The sequence below is a fragment of the Bombus pyrosoma genome, linkage group LG15, assembly GCF_014825855.1.
Source record: "Bombus pyrosoma isolate SC7728 linkage group LG15, ASM1482585v1, whole genome shotgun sequence".
Taxonomy (NCBI): domain Eukaryota; kingdom Metazoa; phylum Arthropoda; class Insecta; order Hymenoptera; family Apidae; genus Bombus; species Bombus pyrosoma.
This window is the reverse complement of record NC_057784.1, coordinates 7869480-7890012: the sequence shown is the minus strand read 5'-3', so window position 1 is coordinate 7890012 and position 20533 is coordinate 7869480. Positions and strand designations below refer to the sequence as shown.

General features: G+C 41.1%; 1 long non-coding RNA gene across 1 annotated transcript in view; it reads left to right on the top strand.

Annotated features, from left to right (window-relative positions):
- The first annotated feature begins 1762 nt into the window (after positions 1-1762).
- LOC122576050 overlaps positions 1763-20533 on the top strand; it is a 43990-nt gene continuing 25219 nt past the window's right edge. Inside the window, exons 1-3 of the long non-coding RNA XR_006319640.1 lie at positions 1763-1900; positions 1979-2157; positions 3007-3341. This is a non-coding gene — a long non-coding RNA (uncharacterized LOC122576050). The remainder of the gene's footprint in view (positions 1901-1978; positions 2158-3006; positions 3342-20533) is intronic.

Below are 20533 nucleotides of genomic sequence, written 5' to 3'. Positions count from 1 at the left end.
ATATTTTTAACTGAATGAAGAAAAACGGAGACGAAAAATACAACGAAACTTCAATTTTATAATAGGATAAGGAGGGCAGTATGTAGCGATATCGAAGTAGAGGAGGAGGAATATAAGATAAGAAATTACGAGCAATTGTTCCCTAGAATCAGGAGATTTTAGATTTTCGAGAACCGTAATCGTTCATCGGTCGAGCAATTATCGCGTCACGCTTAATTCGATATTTCAATGTCGTAAACAGGAAGAGAGAGAGAGAGAGAGAGAGAGAGAGAGAGTGAGACAGAGAGAGCGTATAATTGATATGGGCTTCCATCCGTCACAATTTCCATTGGAAATGATACAGATCTAATTACAGATTGCTCGAAGAAATCCAAGCTAAGAGGATACTTTCAGAGATTTTACGATGTTGGCTCAGCGTTTCTCTCGGCTTCCCGTAAAATTAAATCCATAGATTTCAGGTGGCTGGTTTTGCTGCTTTGCGAACTTTACATGAACTATATATATCGAGCCGAATGCCGACACGTCGAATATCTCAATATCGAACGAAAGGATCGCAGTTTCTTTTGCTGATCGTAAAGAAACAGATTAAAGTCGAGCCTCTACCGCGACCATCCTAATAAATGTTATCCCTAGTCGAAATGGCTACCTTTATTCCAGATTTTACGGGTATATATATCGTTACGTTCAGTTCATATTTGAATGACAATGAGCACATCGCGCCATCAAACTCAACTTCAAAAATTCTCTACATTCTATGTAGACGATCAAGAGGTTGAAGAGGTGTTTGACAGAATTTGAAGTACCATAGTTTGCCTAATCTATTAGCCAGGAAAACAAGTTAACTTGTCACTAGGATTCCTAATTTCTTACATTTTTAAATTCATCTTTTGAAGCCATTATTAATATCATTTCTTAAGATGTAAATGTAAATGTAATGTAATTATGCCTTTTGAAAATTGAATTACAGAAAGAAATTACACGAAACAAAATCGATCAAACAGAAATTAATCTATATTAATCAAAGAAGTCGGGGAAAATAAACAATAAACACCAAGGATTCTACTGACACTACCATAAATTAAAAACACTAGATAGAACCGGATACGAACAAAACATAGCATCTGTCAGTACCCATGAAAATTATGTATAAGGTTAAATTTCAATAGAATTGTTCCTCTTAAATTCAATGGAAAATATCTTTCCTATTTGTTTTACTAAATTCTATTCTTTTTTCATGTCGAAGTTCCACTTCTAAAATATTTAAGAAACAAACTCGTTATATGTTCTTCGAAAATTATATTATACCACGATCGATTGAAATTTATGCGAATATTATATGGCGACTAATGTGCTTCGAAAGAACGCTGAAATATTAAACTCCAAAATGTTTAAATATGAAACTCTTGACTTACCACATCCAACAATTATGAATAGCCAGCTTCTGGTAATCTCATAAAAAAATCCTTTATATTCTTGCAACATTAATGGGAACACTAAAAGCCACGGTAAAATCGAGCGTAGAACTACACGATATGCGTATCACAAATCAAACTGGTAAACAGTGCTGCGCGCGCATCATCGACCGGAATATCGATCGCAGAGCCGTTTCGTGTTGATTCTTACAACCACCGAAATGAGACGCCACTGCGATTGCGTCGCTTGTACGTTGTGTCGTAAACACGGACCCCTTGCGTCAATTGTGTAACTAGTGTTACATTACTAATTGTATAACAAAGCAATCGAATTGTTTGTTTTTGAAGCAATCGTGTATAAATTTTAAGACATCGATTAATTTACTATGGAAAGTATAGGTTGGAGAAATCGAAGTAATCGCGAAAGTGTGTTACTGAATCGAGTAGTTCGAGAAAATACGTGTTCGAAGTTGTGCGAGCATAATCAGGTTAGCTGATCGACCGATGCTTAGTGGCTGATATGTATTCACTGGGATAATTCATTGTCAAGCAATTCGTGTGTGCAGTAAGCGTCCACAGCATCGGAGTTTGTCAAAGTCCGAAATACGGAAAGCCAGTCAGATCGATGGATGGTTCGCGAAAGTCAGGTTGGATGGCGAATCTTCTCGATGATGGAACGGCGTCGTGACAAATATTTTGGATGGAATAACACACTGTCGATTTCAGTTTTGCTTGACGAGCCGAGGTAAGCGAACGAGAATGTATTACAAAATGTTATTATTTATCTTGTCCTTGTGAAATATCATTGTTTTCAACTATTTTATACTTTAAAGTCAGTGGCATATATTTCGTTGTTTTCCTTTTGGTAACCGACGTAGTATTTTCTGTGATAAGCTTATTTTATGTTTCACTCGTAACAAAGATATTTCGGGGACATCAAAGACAAACGAAAACCGTTTGTAGATCGTTGCACGTTGGATTATAATAAATTCCTCGCACGTGCTATTGCCAGTGTTATTTGGTAAAGCGAAGCTAAAGGAACTTCCTTCGATAAATATTACAGCACGTATACTCGCAAATTTGATGGAAACTGCGCGCTTGCTGGTCAAACAAACATGTCAGGGTTAACGGTTATATGATAGTTGAAAGCGTGCTATTAATCGTAATGCCATCTCCATTAAACGTATCACGAATTTAATCCGCCAAGTAGAATGACGTATGTACTTAGTACTGCAAATTTTTACTATGTTTCCTTAATGGACACTACATGTAGATATATCTTTTCATTTTAACTAGAAAATTCCACTTGTTATATTTAAAATGTTTACAGTTACATTTCAACATCCGCTAGACTGAGAATAGGATCTTATACTACTCAAATATCAAACGCTTGATAGAAGGACAATTACAATTCATCCATGGAATAGAATCAAACTTTAAGGAAACCCATCCCCTGGTAATGTAGCTAGTTTACTTGTTAATCGCGCCCCAAATTGCACAAAACAGATCATTATACACGAATCAGTCAGTGTTCCCTTTCTTCCTCTATCCGGTAGATAGTTCATCTTCTAATCCATCCACTCTGGAATTCCAGTTTCATTTAAGAGGATAGCAGTTTCCATCCATTCTTCACCGATTACTAGCTCGACTGCTTCTCAAGGAGAGGGTGAATTAAGCTTGAAAGATGACGTTGGGACGTTCGTCGGATATTTTCCTTTACGATCAAATTCCACGAATTCGTCGGCGGTTCAGCAGCCTGTGCATGGTTTTATCGCTGTTTATGACATCGAACATAACGTTTCGAAGGAGGAGCAATCTCTGTCCAAGACTTTCTACGCTCGATACATTAAAGGGAACTTTACGATCAGGCCGAGTTCCCCGCCAAGATTGATTGAAAATGCCCGACTCGAAATGCGAAACCATCTCAGGGTAAGTTGATTTCCGTTAGTCGAACCTCTATCCTTTCCATCCAGTGTACTTAGGGCCTCTGGGAAGATTGGTCGGGCTCAAAATCAGTCGGAAAATCAGCTTTTAATCGGATCGTTTTATCGCGCGTTCGTTTCGATGTACGAGAGCTAACCCGGGCTACGCCCTCGAAGCAAAATCGAGTAGTACGTAGTTAAATCTGACAGCGACTGATGAACGAGTCGAGCCCGAACCGGTGTTAGATAATCTTTGTAACGTTAACGATCGCTATAACTGTAACAAGCTGGATCGACGAAAAACCCGATTCCGCTTCGATTTCAATCCACTTTTCCAATTTATCTTCTCTCTTCCTCTCTCGCCTGTTTTCTCTCGGCTTATCGTTCATTTTCCATCTCCTCTCATTTTCTCGCTGATGTATGCAACGACAGGGACCTTCTTGCAACAGAACGTTTTCCTCGTTTTCATATCGCTGCATCTTTCTTAAATACCCGATAATATCATCTTTTTATGAACATAAAGTATTCCGAGAAAATTGGATGAAAACACCGTTATTCCGTTATACGGTGAATGGATGGCGGTAAATATCGGACTGAAGAATGATAGTGGTGTCTCCGAAGATTTAATTAATCAGTAGATGCAATTTTTGTAAGTCCATAAAGGGGAAGCGAGAAGCGATAAAGATTATAAGCATCTTCGCATTTAAATTCCCTCCCCCTTTCCTTAGAATTGACGACATAGGATCCCTCAGGGTTCAAGCTCAAATGGAATCACGATAATTTATGGTCGAGGTCGAACTTGATCGATTAACCAGAAACGCACAGGTCAATCGACGAATCTCCTTGAAAGAACAGGGGCCTCCTAGAATTTATCTTTTACGCTGAATGGTTCAACTTCGGGACCGCATGATTTAGAACAGATATATATGTATATTCGCGATATCCAAAAATTACCGTGGAACAGCTTCATCCATGAATCATGTAGGTGGATTTAATGAAACGTAAATTCGTTCTCGTTTAATCGTTCGATCTAATCTTCTTTTATGGAAATTTCTCGTCCTTTTTGCCAAACCGTCAATTTTAGAAACGTTACCGAGAGCCATTAGTACGTAAGTTGGTTGAAGAAATGGACACTGAGAACTAATTGTTCCTCCTTGGAATCTCTGTCTGGTTCAACCTGTTTCTTTCTATCATTTGTACAAAGCCGAAAACCTTTACTTCTAACGCGAAAGCAAGCCAACGTAGCTTATACAGAGAATTTTATTTAAAATGAGAAATGAAGGTTCTTCCCGTTTCCCACTGAGAACAATACTTTCCCAGGAAAAAATTCTGTTTTTCTATCCACGAGATCGATGTTTTTCGAAGTGTTTTACTCTTGCTGTTCATCTTTGTCAGGGTGCAGCGCAAGAAAACGAAAAACAGGAAGCAGAATGAATGGAACAGAAATTCACGTAGATCGATATCCCACAGAATCACACGTTTCTTACTTTTAATTCAACTATTAAATTTAACTGCTGTACGTCTATCGATAGACCATCAAGCGACTAAATTGCTAAACTTTATCATTTAAAAGGCTTGGAAAGTTTCCAATGGATCTCCGATCTTTTTACACGCCCTTTCATAAACATACACAAGAAGGCTTCGCAATAACTTCGACATAATATCATTCGCAAAGAAGAAGAAATATCTGGCCGATAAAACGATAAAACGTGGTCTCGCTGGAAACTGCATAAAGTACGAAAAACTCGTCGAAAGCAACTCCCAAATTGTACAACGGTGCATGGAATCGCTACAGGCTGTGTAAGTTAGAAACGTAGCTTATTCGTTGTTCAAAATTAAGGTGGTAGTCGCGTCGACTACCATATGCTCGCGTTCGTTGGTCTTATTACGTTGGAACCGAAATAGCGAATATAGCGATGTCGGCGCGACTTTATTGCGCGAAAGAAGCCTTGAAGTTCCGGGCTTTCCCTGGAGATAACTCGGTTGCACCGCTACTACATCGGGATTACAATGTTTTACGCTTCGCGGAGCCATTTCTATTCCGGCAACTGCGCGGAACGGTGTATTAGTTGGTCGTTGTGACGTTTATTCGGGTCGTAGGGAAGCTTCTTAATACGCGCTAGCTCTTGCCACACCGGCCACGCTTTTAATAGCATTCGCCTGGCCAGGACTTGCCCCTTGTCGTTGCGTGTTCGAGACAGAACTTCGGTCGGCTTTAGCCTCTTCGACTGGTCGTGTACAAAGCAACGATGCCTGAATACCCTCGGGGAACGGACGAGAATTCCGAATAGACGGTAGACAGACCCGATTACGAGCTTCTTGTTGTCTAATTCCGCGAGCAATCACAAAGTACTAGGCTCCGCCGGATTTATGAAAGTTTCATTAAAGAAAGCGCAGCTGCGTGAAAGAATATCGAGCGACCAGGCATTGTCGAGGCCTGTTTCCGGTTGCACGAAGAGGTGTCTTGATTATGGGAAAAATGTCTCGTGCCTTTTCGATGTTGTCGTGCTTTATCATCACAGCTGAGAGTTTCAAAATCGCTTTATTTAGTATCGACAAAGACTTATTCTTCGTTTGCTTGAAATTATCGTGAGATTACTTTGCCTGCAGGACACACAACGAGGCACAACGAGAAATAATAAGGAAGAGACGTTCAATTCGGCGATCTTCTTTTTATGTTTCCTTATTATTTAAATCTGGTATTTGGTATCCTCGTTACGTTATATTTCGAGAAGGATTGTTCTCTCGCTTTTATCGCCACGTAAAAGTTTCGCATCGGCTCGTCCATTCTTGATTCATGAACGACGGAGAAAAATTCCATTGAAATTTAACGCATTCAGTCTTAACGGGTAACGTTCTTCTAACAGCGAATTGTGTAACATTACAAAAAATATTGGAAATTCGTTCTGAGGCGAGGCAGCAACCGAATCTCATGACCGATATCCATGTAGAAAGAAAAAAAAATCGCCCCACGTACGTTCGAGTTTTGCAGAAAATGGAAATTCTCGGTGCTTTTTATCTCGAATAGTTTTTGCATATCTCGTTCTCCCATATTCTCGTTCGTATCCTTTGTACATAATCATCAATTTCCCAGTAGAATTGATGGATAGACCACGACATCTTTTATAAAAGCTATCGACCCAAAAATAGCGGAGAAGAATTATGGCCCTGGCCCTCGAACGTTCTACTCGCAACAATAGCGTTGGCTTGACTGGTGTTTAAAAATCCTCGAAGAAATAAATAACGCATCACAAATTAACTTCACCTGACTGCCCCTTCGTTTTTGCGGCAACTTTTTAGCGTATCAGACGCTCTTCCGCGAATCCTATTTCTCAATTTTCGTCTGTCAGAAGCAGATCAGTTCGTTCAATTACCCGCTGCAATTTGATAAGAACAAGTAACCTTCCATCCCGGCAATATTCGTTTCTTTACCTCTCTCGCAAACAGAAAACTTTATTGCTTAGCTTGACGTAATACTACTCGTCGACAGATGGATGGATCGCTTATTGGCCTTGTTGCTGTATCTCGAAAAGACGCTGGAGAAATGTGATTTTACAAAGAGATTATTTCGCGTGTTACGGACTTTTGTGTTCCACATAACGTAATTTTCTATCTGGCCTTCTGAATTCATCGGTTTCTCTCTCCTTATCGGCACACCATCGTTTCAAGCCGACCACGTTCGATCCGTATCCACTTCGCTCGCAATCTTGTCTGCGCCTTCTTCAGGAACCACGAAGAAATTCAAGTCACGTGAACGAATACTCGCACGAGTGCTTCTTCGTACAAAGGGGAGAACAAGATCGTAAACATAATTTGCAATTAGCTAATTTTGCTGCTCCGATCGGCCGTGGCATCGACGGGGCAATTGCTGGTCCTTTCAAAACAACCGTTTAACCGAAAATAGCATCGATCCCGCCGTTTGCATTTTAACATGGAATCTGTTTCAGCCGGAGTTCGTTTGTAGTTCTCGTTAAAGTAATTCAAATGGGAGACCCGTTTATCGCGGCTCCAACTTAGAAACGCGGGGATCCGAGTTCGAAACTCTTTAACAAACGCGATTATGATACCGCGTTATTCCCAGTTTGTCGATTGTTTCGCGCGTCTTAAAGTGGCAAATAAAGTTCCGTTAACAAATTGTGTAAATCGCGCTGCCGATATGAAATGCAGGCTGAATGGGACTGGCAAGGGCGACGCGAGGACAGATGCTAAAGTTTTCCGTTGCTTCGTCGCGGCACGTCCATGTTCCCATTAAATATTTCTTTGTCAGATACGGGCGAAACTTCCTGTGGGAGGGTCGGAATATTTCATCACTATTCTCTCGTTGCCAGGCACAACTGCAACTCGTAATTATAATCTTGAAACCCGATCCTTATTTCAATATTCCCACACGTAGGCATGCCTTTCTCAAAATTCATTTCATCTTACACCAACGGCACAAGGAGCAATTACTTTCGTAATATTATGCGAGATTACGTTGTTTAATCTGGCGAAACGGCGAAAGTGTCTAAGCAACAACGCCGTTTTAATAACGTCTCTTTTATACATCAGACGCAAGTAGAAGCAGACCGCTCTAGTCAGACGTCGAGCCGGAATCAACTTGCTACAATACTTATGTACGATGCGAGACTATACGAAGGTTTCAAACAGTGGCAAGAAAGGAAGGATAAAATTTGGGAAGAATAGAGAGGACAAAGGTAACTTTTACGTGATGAGTTCTCATCAGCAAATGACCTTAGTAATTGGACGGTTTGAGGAAACAGTTCTTCGTATACCTGGTACTTTCGCTACTCGAACAAAGTTATAGTCGTGTCTGCATGTATCACAAGTTTCCACACGAGAAGAAAATTATTCCAAGCTTGCAAGATATATGCCTGCTTTATTTGACCCATTCAGGAAACGTATACATTTAATTTAACTGCGTACACCTCCATTCTAGGATATAAATTATGTTTTCAAGTACACCAGTAATAACGTTTATCATTGTGCAGCTTCTAAGGTACAAACATATTTCTATCCATTTGTATGCGCGACAAGTGCGGCATATTGATGTATCGCGGCCGTAAAAGTTGGAAACGGATTACGAAACGGAGTAAAAGGGGATGAAACGTTGAACTTAATGAGGTGAATTTATGCTCGGCAGTAATCGGTTTACAGAAAAATATTTAACCGCGATGATACTTCCATCGGTGCTCGGATATTCGTTAATAGACAGTTTTTTGGCCTACACTACGTTTTAATATACGAACGCACTTTAAGCTGAATTTTTCCCGAAAGCCTGAAAGATTCAGTATTTACGTTGTATTATCCGTTTCTCAACCAGAGCTTCTTTCGAGATTTCGCGTAGCAAGGATCGGCTTTCCGATTCCTTTGGTTAAATAATAGAAGCTTGCAGAGAGAGCCTACTTTTCGCGAGATTCTTTGCGAATTTGTAATACAGCGATTCTGTAAATTCTCTCGGTCGAGAGAGAAACGCTCGGACCCGGAGTTGGGTAATTGACGATATTTTGCCACGGCCCTACGTGTTTCCATTACGATATAAAAGCGAAATTGAAACAAGAACGTCAGCGGGGCCGATCAATAATCGAGATAATCCCCGGGCGAAGTGACAGCTAGAAAACTCTCTGTTCGATCAACTTTTCTAGGAATCAGTTAAACGTTTCACGAATGATTTCAAACGAGCCGTAGAAATACCTGGAACGAACGAATGGACCTTCGTGAATGATACTATCTCTTCTTTGTTAAATCCAATTGCAAATCGCTTGCGCATAATGACCTCTCTGGCAAAGGCGATGTCGTGGCGGCGGTCTATCGATTAGCATCGGTTTACAGTCACCATTAGATTCGATTATGCAGTTCTACGGACGAGTTGCAGCCATTGGCAGTAGCAGGAGCCACTGCTGACTGAAACGCTTCACCGCGTCGCGTCGCGTCGCGCCGTCTCGTCGATATGTAACCGATCTGTCCTTCTAATTAGCCGACACCGCAATGCCAACCATTCGATGTATGCTAATGCTCTCCCGTCCACGTGTGGCCCACTTTTCTCTTCTATGGCCTATTTCGCACTCTCGCAAATTTCTCTCCGTCCCGCAAATAGCCTTTCAATGCGTCTGATCCGCATTTGGCCCGTGTGTTGCGTCAATTGTGGCTGCCTGATGATCGAACGACTCGCGATTCTTTACCTCGTCGGTTGTATTACTCGTACACAGACGTGGGTTGAATAATGCCAGGAGTATAGAGATTCCTTTTAAACTCGAGTCGTTCAACGACGCGGAACTTAACCCATGAGATTTCGGCAATGGTTGAGCCAATGGGGATCGAGAGCTTTTAACCCTCAAACGTTCTCCGTATTCCTCCGGTTCACTTTGCGTACCTTAACTATGTCGAACCTTTTCCACGGTTAGAACCGCGTATGGACCCTCGTGGCTTAGATCGACCGAAATTCCCGGGTAAATGGCACGGTCTTATCCTGATAGCGTTTTACTGTTTCATCCCTCGACGAATGGATCGTTACTCGGTGATAGGCTGGCAAACACCGAAATGACACAATGAGCTCGCCATCGTGAATGACGTTCATCCGAATGAACGACTGTCTTCCTCCAAGTATGCCGTGACTGTTGATGTGTCGAATGGACTGCTCGTAAACAACAACGATCCTGTCAGAGGGAACGAAAGTATCATTCGATAGGGCGGAATCGCGTTAAGGCAAAGATGTTGTTTGAGAGTTACAGGGAATGTCACTTAGTATAATTAGATCTCACTGTTGGCTCATAAGTACTAGGATACTTATTCGTTTCGTCGAAACTTTAATAATTGACGTAGACTGTCGGAGAAACAATTAATTCGTTCGTATTTCCTACTTGAATATTCATTACGATATCGAAAATACGTGATCTAGCGCGAGTAGTAATTCTTCAAATTCTTACTAATTTCCAAGCAATTCGTTAGGTTTACCTCGTTTCTCTATAAAGACCACTTGCGCTTTACTTGAGGAAACCCACTGATATTCAAGTATCGTTCGTTGAAAGTGCGTAAATGAAGCCGCGAGCCACGAAGAAACGTGTCGAACGTATCGGGGCAAGGGAATATGGACAAATTTGTAAACAACGAGTCTGCACTTGTGTTATATTAAACAGAAGCGTCGAACGGAAGAGAGCGTGCGACGTATATTTACAGAAAGTACGAACGACGAGCTTTCGATTTATTTGCAACCGGTTAAAAGCGACGAATGGAACACGGCCCACTTTGCCCGCAGTCTATATCGGCTCCCGTCGATTTCATCATGTGCGTTTCATTGTAAAATCCCCCTTGGAAACTCGTCAAACCGGCAGAATTCTCAGTTCTTGTGGACAGAGTCAAGGAGAGAAAGGTCGACACATGCTCTTGGAAGGCGATCGATCGTCGGTCAGAGAACGGTGAATAGAGAAGGCGTACTCGTCGAAAGGATGAGTCGAGAGATACCAGGACGTACCCTCGGGATCGGCTTTGGATGAAACACATTGACCAGCTTTTGTTCCCGTTTAGCTATCGTTCCTTGATAAAACATGCTCGCGGTGAGTACCACAAATACACGAGCGAGTTCGTGTGTTTCTCTGCGAATTAATGTCATCTCTTTGGCTGAAGATTGCGATCGAGTTAAAAAAACTTTTCACGCGTTTCGCTTCTTTCCGATCGATTAAACGTGAAACTTTTAATCTAAATCAGACGTAATTGCGACGAGATGAATATAGTGATATGCAAATTGACAAAACAGCGACTTTTTCTGTCTACTTATATTTGAAGATCACAGGGAAAGAATATATAACGAGCAGTTTTAATATCATTGTACAAAAGGGTGTGATAAAAAAAATCAACAGAAATGAATTTTTATACCTTTTCCGTGTGTTCTTCAATTATGTTCGTCATAAAGGAGATTTAGTACTTCGTTACACTTTTCCTCAACTACTAGCCAGCTAATAATTAAAGAACGTACAGGAGAGAGTTTGTGAGAGATTTTTTTCTTTCGTGTTCGCTTTAAATTTATCCGTCCGAGCATTGGCATGCAATTAAGGGTCATTGTATATATTAGGAGAAGCAGCGGTTATAATGGACGAAGTCGCTAGAGTTCATAGCAAAGGGTCGGCCGTAAATCTGGCAGCAAACAAGCGATGTGTAAGGTATGCAAATCCTTAATAGGAAGTACTCGTGGCAGGCTGAGGGTTGAATAACATTCCAACCCCACGAAGGTGGAAAAACATTCTCCTTCGTACGACTGGACATTTGAATACATAAAAACGAATAATTTTACTTTAATCCTAAAACTCGCTGTTCTCTCAAGTTCCTGTCTGTATTTACGTTGTCTTTAAGTTACACCGGACTGGAAATGTAGCATAGAAGAGATCCAGGCGGATATAGCGCTTAAATAAATCCTCACTGTGACGGTCGGTTAAGTCGTAAAATAAGGTTAGTAAAATGAGATAGGGTTGAGTCAGCTAAGAGAGACAGAAAGAAACGGAGAGAGAGTTTTAACATCTTAAAGTTCAATCCTAAATTCTCTAAAGAATAATCAGACTTGTATATGAACCTCTTAGAAACCAAACTAAGTTTCAGAAAATTAAGACGCAATGTATACTACATTAGCAGAGGGTGTCTTAGTATAACAACGAGAATTGAAAAAGTGTTATCTCCAGCAAGAAAAATCTTATGGGCAGGGCTAAGGAAAACTCGTAATAATCAATTTTCAAACGTAGGTAGGCCAAAAATTATTTTGAACCGAATTGAACAAGGCAAATTTCTTAGTCTGAACTGAATATCCAACCGACTTAAATAGTCCTATCTTACCCCAAAGTATATTTTTTGCAAGAGGAACGAACAGGATGGGAAAGCATTTATTCCAAATGATTTATCTCATCGAGGCAATATAATTGATCTTCGGACAAGATAAACAAGACGATGTCAAATGGTAGCGATATGTTTGAGGGAAGAAGATATCAGTCCATCCCTCGATGGAAGGTAAATGTTTAAACGTCCGCAAGAGCGGACATCGTCGACTGAAATCGATCATTAAATAATGCAGGTGCTCCGTGTTTATCACGATTCAAATTACTTCCGCACGAACTAAATATCCATAATTGAGAGAACGCTAAATACCGGGTTGAAAATGCCGATTTGCGAGTGGAGTTTAAAAGTAATTAATAAATTTTGGACGTACCAAGGATGAAACATTCGACAGCACTTTCGACAAGATTTCCTTCAACAAGACCAGTAGCGTCGTTAATTAATTTTCACCGATCCTACTTAGTCAGCCTGTCGATAATTGAAATTTTGTCATTTTTCCCTTTTCCCCTTTCCTTTGTGATACCATGAGTTTGCAATTGTTTTATAGAGGGGAGAAAATCGTTACTCGAAGACGGTCTGTCTATTCATTCGCAACTTCCATCGACATCTAATTCATGGAGGAGGTAAGAGTCAGGTAAACATAATTGGTCGAACCTCGATTAGCGTTGGGACAGCTCTCGCAGATTAATGGCACGCTCTCGCTGATGGCGAGGCTAACTTGGGCGGTGTCTCTTCCATCACCAGATCGTTCCTGTTATAATTTGTAGCTTTAAAAGTTATGGTTATCCAACGGGCGCGATGGTCTGAGAAAATTGCTGCTGCCCTTAATTCGAAGGCTCGAGATCATTATGCCTGGATTTATGATCTTCGCACAACTTCTTTTTACCAAAATATCGAAACACCTAGACGACTGTAATTTTCTTGAGAAATTGTTACAAATTCATGAAACAAACGATCCTCGTAAAGATATGGAACGAGGAAAACTTCCTTTCTTCCTGTTCCCATTTTCAGAGAAGAAAAATTTGGCTTTTCGGATGCTACGTTAAATTACTGAGGCAGCCGGCGACAGTGAACGACTGTATTACCGGGGGCAAGCCGCAGAATTAGGTAAAAGTTGAGTGTACGTGATACCACGTACCGGCCGGCGTAAAAGGTTTCCCTGAAAAAATGTTTCCGTCGCGTGACTTCCGGTTGCATACTTGGTACCGGGCATTTGTATTTTCTGTCAAAATTCCAGCTTGAAAATACCGGTGCCCCTCGTTACTTGTCCATTTTCAACTTTCTACCGCTACATTTTCTCGACGAAATTATGGCAAGAACGCATACACGGGCCATGATATCTCCTTTTCATGACGGTGAATAATTGATGGGCGGGTTAAGGAGGTCGTGGAAACGTTTCATGAAAGAGGAAATACACTCATTATTACTCGCCGTTTCAATTACGCTAGTGTTTTTCACAATACAACAAACTCCGCTCGAAGGATCTCGTTGTTAGTGTATAAAAAACGTAAAAAATAGCATCCGCAAAAATGCTCCATGCGTGTCTACCTATGTCCAAGTTTATGATGCGTTCCGCATTTTTCCTACGAATGTGACGTATTTGTTTTTTTTGTAGGTGTTATTGTTGCATATCCTACCGTTGTTTTCTTTATTCTTTTTCAATGGCTGACACTGTCAACCACGAAGAGAAAAGAAAAAAAAAGAGAGTTTTCGCATTCTGAAAAATTGCAGTTCATCGTCGTGGCAAATGGTGAACAAAATCAGTTAATTCGGTTTGATTAATTTCAACGTTTCCATTCGATCGATTGTATTAAATTTCCTATTAGAGAAATTACTCGTGTACTAATCGGCACGTGTTTGTTTCTAATTTCGTTTGCACCTAGTCGCGCGTCGTTTTTATTCGACACGCGTCGATCCTGTCGAAGGAAAATATTCGTTATTCGATATTTCGAGGGAAAACGATTCGCGCTGCTGTGACCCGGGGCATAAAAGCGCCGAAGCGAACGAGTACGAGGATTAACTTTTTGGATATTAACTCTCGGTTTACAGGCATTGTGCATTAGTCAACGGTGTATTGAAAGTTGTGCTTGCGTTTCGGTTTCCTCTCTGACGTCCACGAATTTCCGATTATTATAATGCGCGCAAATTTACCTCTGGCAACGCTTATGGGCGAACGTATGAAAGAAACAAACCGCAAAGCTTTTACGAGTTACGTATAAAATATGAAAAAAAAGAGAGTATTACGTTTCTAACGTTTCCTTCTTTTCATTTAATCGGCACGAAGCTCGTTGAGAGTTAGCGCAACGTTTAAACAGTTATCTCTCTTTCGAGGCCAGTATGGACGTAGGGCAAAGTATTTGCAGAGTGACGTTTACAAGAGTAACGAAAAGGATGGTAAAAGAGAAGTGTGCGCGACACAAGGACATTAATTAATTGCTCAATCGCGACACAAACGCTCTGCGACGTACATTGTCCCGGCGAAAAGTCCCTCGGTGAGGAAAGTGCAAATAACTCTTGCAATTTCACAAAGCCTTTTCTCTGGCCAGGGATAAGCGACTGGAATAGAGACAGCGAAGGGAGAATGTAGACGGGGAGAAATAGAGAAAGAAGAGGGAAACGAGCGTGGAATCGCGCGAAAAAGCGTAGAGCTGTCCTGCACAGTTCGCTCGTTAAGGGACTCCCAGCCAAAATGGATCCGGTAAAGCAACAAGCGAGGCACGTATCCTGGTCTCATCGTCGTACACAGAGATACACCGCCAATAAAATAATGAGAGAATGGCTAAATTCAATTCTCCGAAACCCACTCGTTCCAATCCACTTCGCGTCCCCGGACGCCTCCAATAACATTTGCAACGACGATCCTTATATTTCTCTCGATGGAAACGTGTATTGCATACACGCTGGCCGTGTTTCTCTGCCGAACAATTCTTTCAATTCGAGAATAAAGAAAAGAGGAAACAGAAGAGAGGAGTCTCGCCCCATCTCGTTTCGAGGGACGAGACAGTTTGCGGCTTGGGAAATGAAACGATATTATTCTTTTTCTGTCCGTGCCTCTGAAACGATACGTCGAACCTTCTCAACTATAATGAAGAGGGAACAATCAAGAAAGAAAAATCAACGTCTGTGACGTTAATAAACTTTAAGACCAAACTGGTACACGTTGTAACCTGTTTCCTCCGCGTCATTTAGCCATGTATAAGATACGGAGGAGGATTTGTATAGCGTTGGACAGGTCTAAGCAGAAGCGAAACGTACTGAAGCAGAAACAAGCAGACGATGCATAAATAAAAATCCCTTTCGCTCGAACCGACGGGGTAGAAGCGCAACGGGGATAAATAAGGAGGGCCCAAGGACGGAGGCGTTGAATTAGTGGAGTGAAAGATTGCCGGGATGCCCTTTCTGTGACACGACGCACGGTTGACACTTTCCTTTGCTGCATCTCGATGACTCGAGAGGCATTTCCTATTTGACAGCTATCTCGTTGTATACAAAGCACACCCACGCTACTTTGCGAAAGTATTTTTCAGTTTCGTATAAATATTCATGAAACCTTGGAATTCAAATCCCACGTTAATTAAAGCCCAGTCTATGATGTCTTGGAAATTTACAGATCATTCTTTGGAACATTTATTCTCTTTTTTGGTAATCCCTTTCTTCTCTTTCTTATACCATTGTCTTACTTTTTTCATGGCCATTTACCTTATTTTTCTTGTCTGTAATTATTTTTATCATGAAAACTTATTCTTTTTTCTAATTAAATGTAGTATCGAGGAATATATCATTATTATATATTCTGATATTTATGATTTATTTAGAATGAATGGATTGTACATATGTTGATTAGACAGAGGAACGATAGTTGTTTAACACAATAACGCGCTATAATCTAGACAACTCAATGGTTCATTTGCAACTCTCGTCACAACGGATCCTACGTTCTCTCTCAGGCGGACCACACTCTATCGACAACGCTAGCAACACTCTATCGACAACGCAACTCGCACTCTCTAACTTCTCGACGCACACCCTCCGGTTTCTCCACTCACACTGATTGTTCTAGCATTCCTTTGTCTTTTCTTAGTCCCACCACGCACATATTCCGCAACGCTCGTGGCCAGGGTCACGTAGGTCTTTTTTACGAAACCATTCGATTGAAAGACCGACGACACATTGATGGACCCGACAGCGCCTCGGCTTTCGCGACATTGTTTATGGTTTACCCGATATCTCTTGGGTCTTTTTGTTCACGATACTACATAAATTTAAGCGGTGGGTGCACATTTCTCAGTAAATGCCCTTTAAAATATATTCAAGTTTTTACTCGTCTTTCACCATTTAAGTCTTAATTCTTCTTTCGATCAATTTTATGTCGCTTATAATTACATTTGTAACGATATCGTATCACATTAAACGTTTTCCATTGTGAACAACAATTAATCGTGACACGACTTTCGACACTCGCTGTTGGTCGGTCAATGATAAATTCCGCGAGACGCGACATAAATTTTCTAACATCTGCGTATGCCCGTTAGCTCGTAATTAGTACGCCGATCGAATTAATTGGCCGCCGATATCGCGTATCCCGCCGCGAACTATGCCCGGAACTACACGCGCCATCGTAATCGATACCGTAGCACGAATTGCTTTTCTAGCCGGTTGGAAACTGATTCTAGAGATCAGGCGGCGCGCGTGCTGCTTAATTTCGCCGATTAAGCAGCCCGGCCGAGAAATTCAATTTTGTTTGAATAACATACGATTGAATCAAAGCTAGCTGGGCAGACCGAAGCACGTATGTGTATATACGCGAAGCAAAATTCGTGTTACGACCCAAGCGATTTTGCTCCGTGAACGTGATAACCCGTACCGTTCGGTGTCCATGAAGCGCAGATAAACGAGGAGTCTCCGTTCCAGATTAGTCTTGGTCTCGATTCGTCGAAAAGGGCTCGAACACAGGGGTAGGTAGAAGAGACAGGGGAGCACAGGTTATGAATCTCTAATCCGGCGTACATTTGGTTTACGTAGGAGCAACTGCATGCAATTTCATACGATCCGCACCTATACACGCCCACGCATGAGAACAGGTGTACGGGACACAACGACGAATCACGGGTTCATACGAACAACCCTGCCACTGATGCCTCGAACACTGTTTATCTACAGAGAAATTATTGTCCACTCTAGATGGACGATGTTTCGAGTTAAGTCATGACAATAGTTACGCATCTAGCCTCGAGCTAACGTTCCTCCGTACCATGTCAGAGCCAGGTCCGATTGCCGCTACAAGCCAGGGATTACGAATGCTCCCAAGGATTCGTTTCCCTCCGCGTCCTACGAAACCTTGATTCGTCGTAAACCTGCTCGTTTTACCCTTTCTCCCTTCATTTTCTTGCCTCTACACGTGGGACCATAACCGAACCAAATACCCGGTAGATTTGGTAAACCTCTTCATATTTGTCGATGCAACCGATGTACAGTGGAATGAGAGGAGAGAATCTGTTGTAGCACACGCCACTGGTTAAGATGTAGCATCAGATGGGTAACTTGTTTCTTGCTGTTTAAAACCGAGGCAAGAAGGGATGAGCCTTGTTTTCTAGCGGCAACTTGTCGGTTTTAGTACTTGCTTCTTGTCTGGATTATCCTCGTTACTTTGGTTCATGTTCGAGCCGATAATGACCGATTAGAAACATAGAATATTCGAAGAAGAAATGGGTACTTGCTTGGATCGAGAAGCTTACAGAAACTATTAGGTGCATATGAAATTTCGTTTACCCAGAGTCTGAATTTGACGGTGTAGTGCTACTGATTAAATATTCTTCTATGGTCAATCATTAAAGACAAAGAAGCTCGTTAAAACGACATTTCATATGCGCCAACCGAACGCGATCAGAGACAAGAAAGCACCGGAGAAAACAGCTTATCGTCGTTGCGTGTAAAAGGCAACAAACGGTTAACAGCGGCTAAAAAATTCGTGCGCGTGCAAAGGGAAATTAAACAGGGAAATCAAACAGAGGAATCAAACAGGGATCTGATTTGCGTATGTAACAGCGTTGTCAACGACGAAGAGCGATAATTTTACGCGATCGGAGAGCTCGGTTCTCTTCTTCGTTTTGCCCTAGGTTCCATTTTTCTCGCTGGTGTTACTCTTTCCACCGACGTCCACGGAAATTGCATCGACTAACCGTTGAATCGAGCCCGCCGCACGCCACCTTAACCGCGATAAACTCACCCTTCGAGAAACGCCGCCAGAGAAAGAGGGAGAAAGGGGGGGTCAGAGAGTGAGAGGGGTGAAGAGAGAGAAAGAGTGAGAGAGGGGGGGAGAGTTAGAAGAAAATCAGGAATCACGTTGACCTCCTTCGTCTGTTCTTTCTTCTACAATTGTATTTCCCAGAGTGTCGGCGCGTTGCTTCGTTTCCTCGTCAGCGGTCAGATTTATTTTTCGGAAACACGGATCATCTGCGGTACAACGAAGCGTGCTGCTTCGATCCTCTGTTCGTTGATTGGTTCGTTTCTTGGCGAGATAGGAACATCCCGGTGCATTTCAGAGGCTGAAGGAAAGATTGGTGTGATGGAATTTGGAAAAATCGTGTTGAGGGATTTGAGATATAAATACGTTCCAAATAGGAGGATATATATATCCTATTGTATACATATATGTATATATACACATATATATGTTCGCTATTGGGCAAAAGATAAAATCTACGAATTCAAAAAATATCGATTGACACCTCAATTATTATGGAAAATTGTTTTATAAAAATCTATCGAAGCAAAGGAATTTATCGATGATATCTGCAATATTAATTTTAAATTAATGCGAATCAAATTAGGAAGAGATAGAGTTTAGATTTTAGTTAGAATTCAATTACTACCTGTATAGGTATCACTTAGGGTTCAATTAAACTAAGCTAGAACTCGATCAGTTATTGTATAGACCCTTGTACATGTATTCCAATGTATTGCAAACATTCCTGCAGCTATACTGCTCGATTACATTACAAACTCTTGGATGCCTCCACTTCCAATATTAATTTATTATTGCTGCCTAACGTATCATCACTTTACTTCACAACAGATCGTAAGAAACTTAGGATTCTCCTATATTTTCCAATAATTTTCTTCGAAGATCAAAACTTGTAATAATAATCTAGCAGAAAACTTTTTCCATACCAAAATTCCTTCGACGAGGTGGATTAAACATTATCGATATCCAATATCCTTCTTCAAAGTTTAATTTTTCAACTACCACTACACGTGCTTCAAGAATTATTAATTATGACGATACTAAGCAAGAATCCAATCTCTATCGTTTACATTCTACTCTCTATTTCACAACATTTTACCAGTTTCTGAAACATAAAACATTTTAATTACACTGCGAATATCTATACAAATTCATAGTTTTATAAAGATACCTGAAGAAATAATATCCGAACGGAAACTTATTTCAGCCTCTAAATAATACGATAAATACTTTATTTTTGTATATTTCGTGCATTTTTACATAATATACATGTATATTATTGCATCTATAAATTTTATATTCATGCATAAACATCCGCCGCCTAATTATAATAATAACGTTAATAATAATAACAAGCGTTATGTCGAAAAGCGAACGCCGTTGCGAAGCATTCCTCCCTCATTTACATTCACGAATCGATTTACCTTTCTTCCGACGTCAGCTCGTAATTTCTGGCGAACGTATCGTACGCAAGTTCGTTGATTAGTGCGCACGCGAGACATAGAAGCGACGATGCAGCGTTGCTGCGTCGCGAACTTTCCACAAACTGAGACCACGCGTCCGTGATCGAGGAAAGCTCGCGTGAACCCTACGTTGATTCGAGCAACAACCTCGCGAGAATTAATTGCCGGAGGACTTTCAACCACCTCGAGGTCTCCTAGATGTGATTTCGTGCAGAACTAGGCGCGATGTATCGTTTCGATCGAAAATATCGACGAACAGTCACGTACTGGGTACACTTGTGCTTGCTCAAACTTCCGCGGTAAGTAGACGATTCGAAAATTAATTCGACAGGAAGCTACCGCGATTTAACCTTTAAGAGAATTGGCCAAGTTCCTGCGAGTTTCTCGGAGACGATAATTAATTTTATTATCTACTGTATACCGTACGAGTTTCTCTAATGATAGTTTTCACGGAGTATTATCTATAGCGGCACATGAGTCAACGAAAGATTTGAATCGGGAGAGACTCATATTATTGTGCCTTGGAATACCAACGTTGTTTTGGTTTGCTAGGTTCAAAGGTAAACAAATTCCGGACAAAATATTATTGCCGTTATTTGTAATCATCAACCGGAGTTACATTTCAGCTTTTTATAATAACACCGGTCGATACAAATAGACGAACGTGGTCTCTAGGAC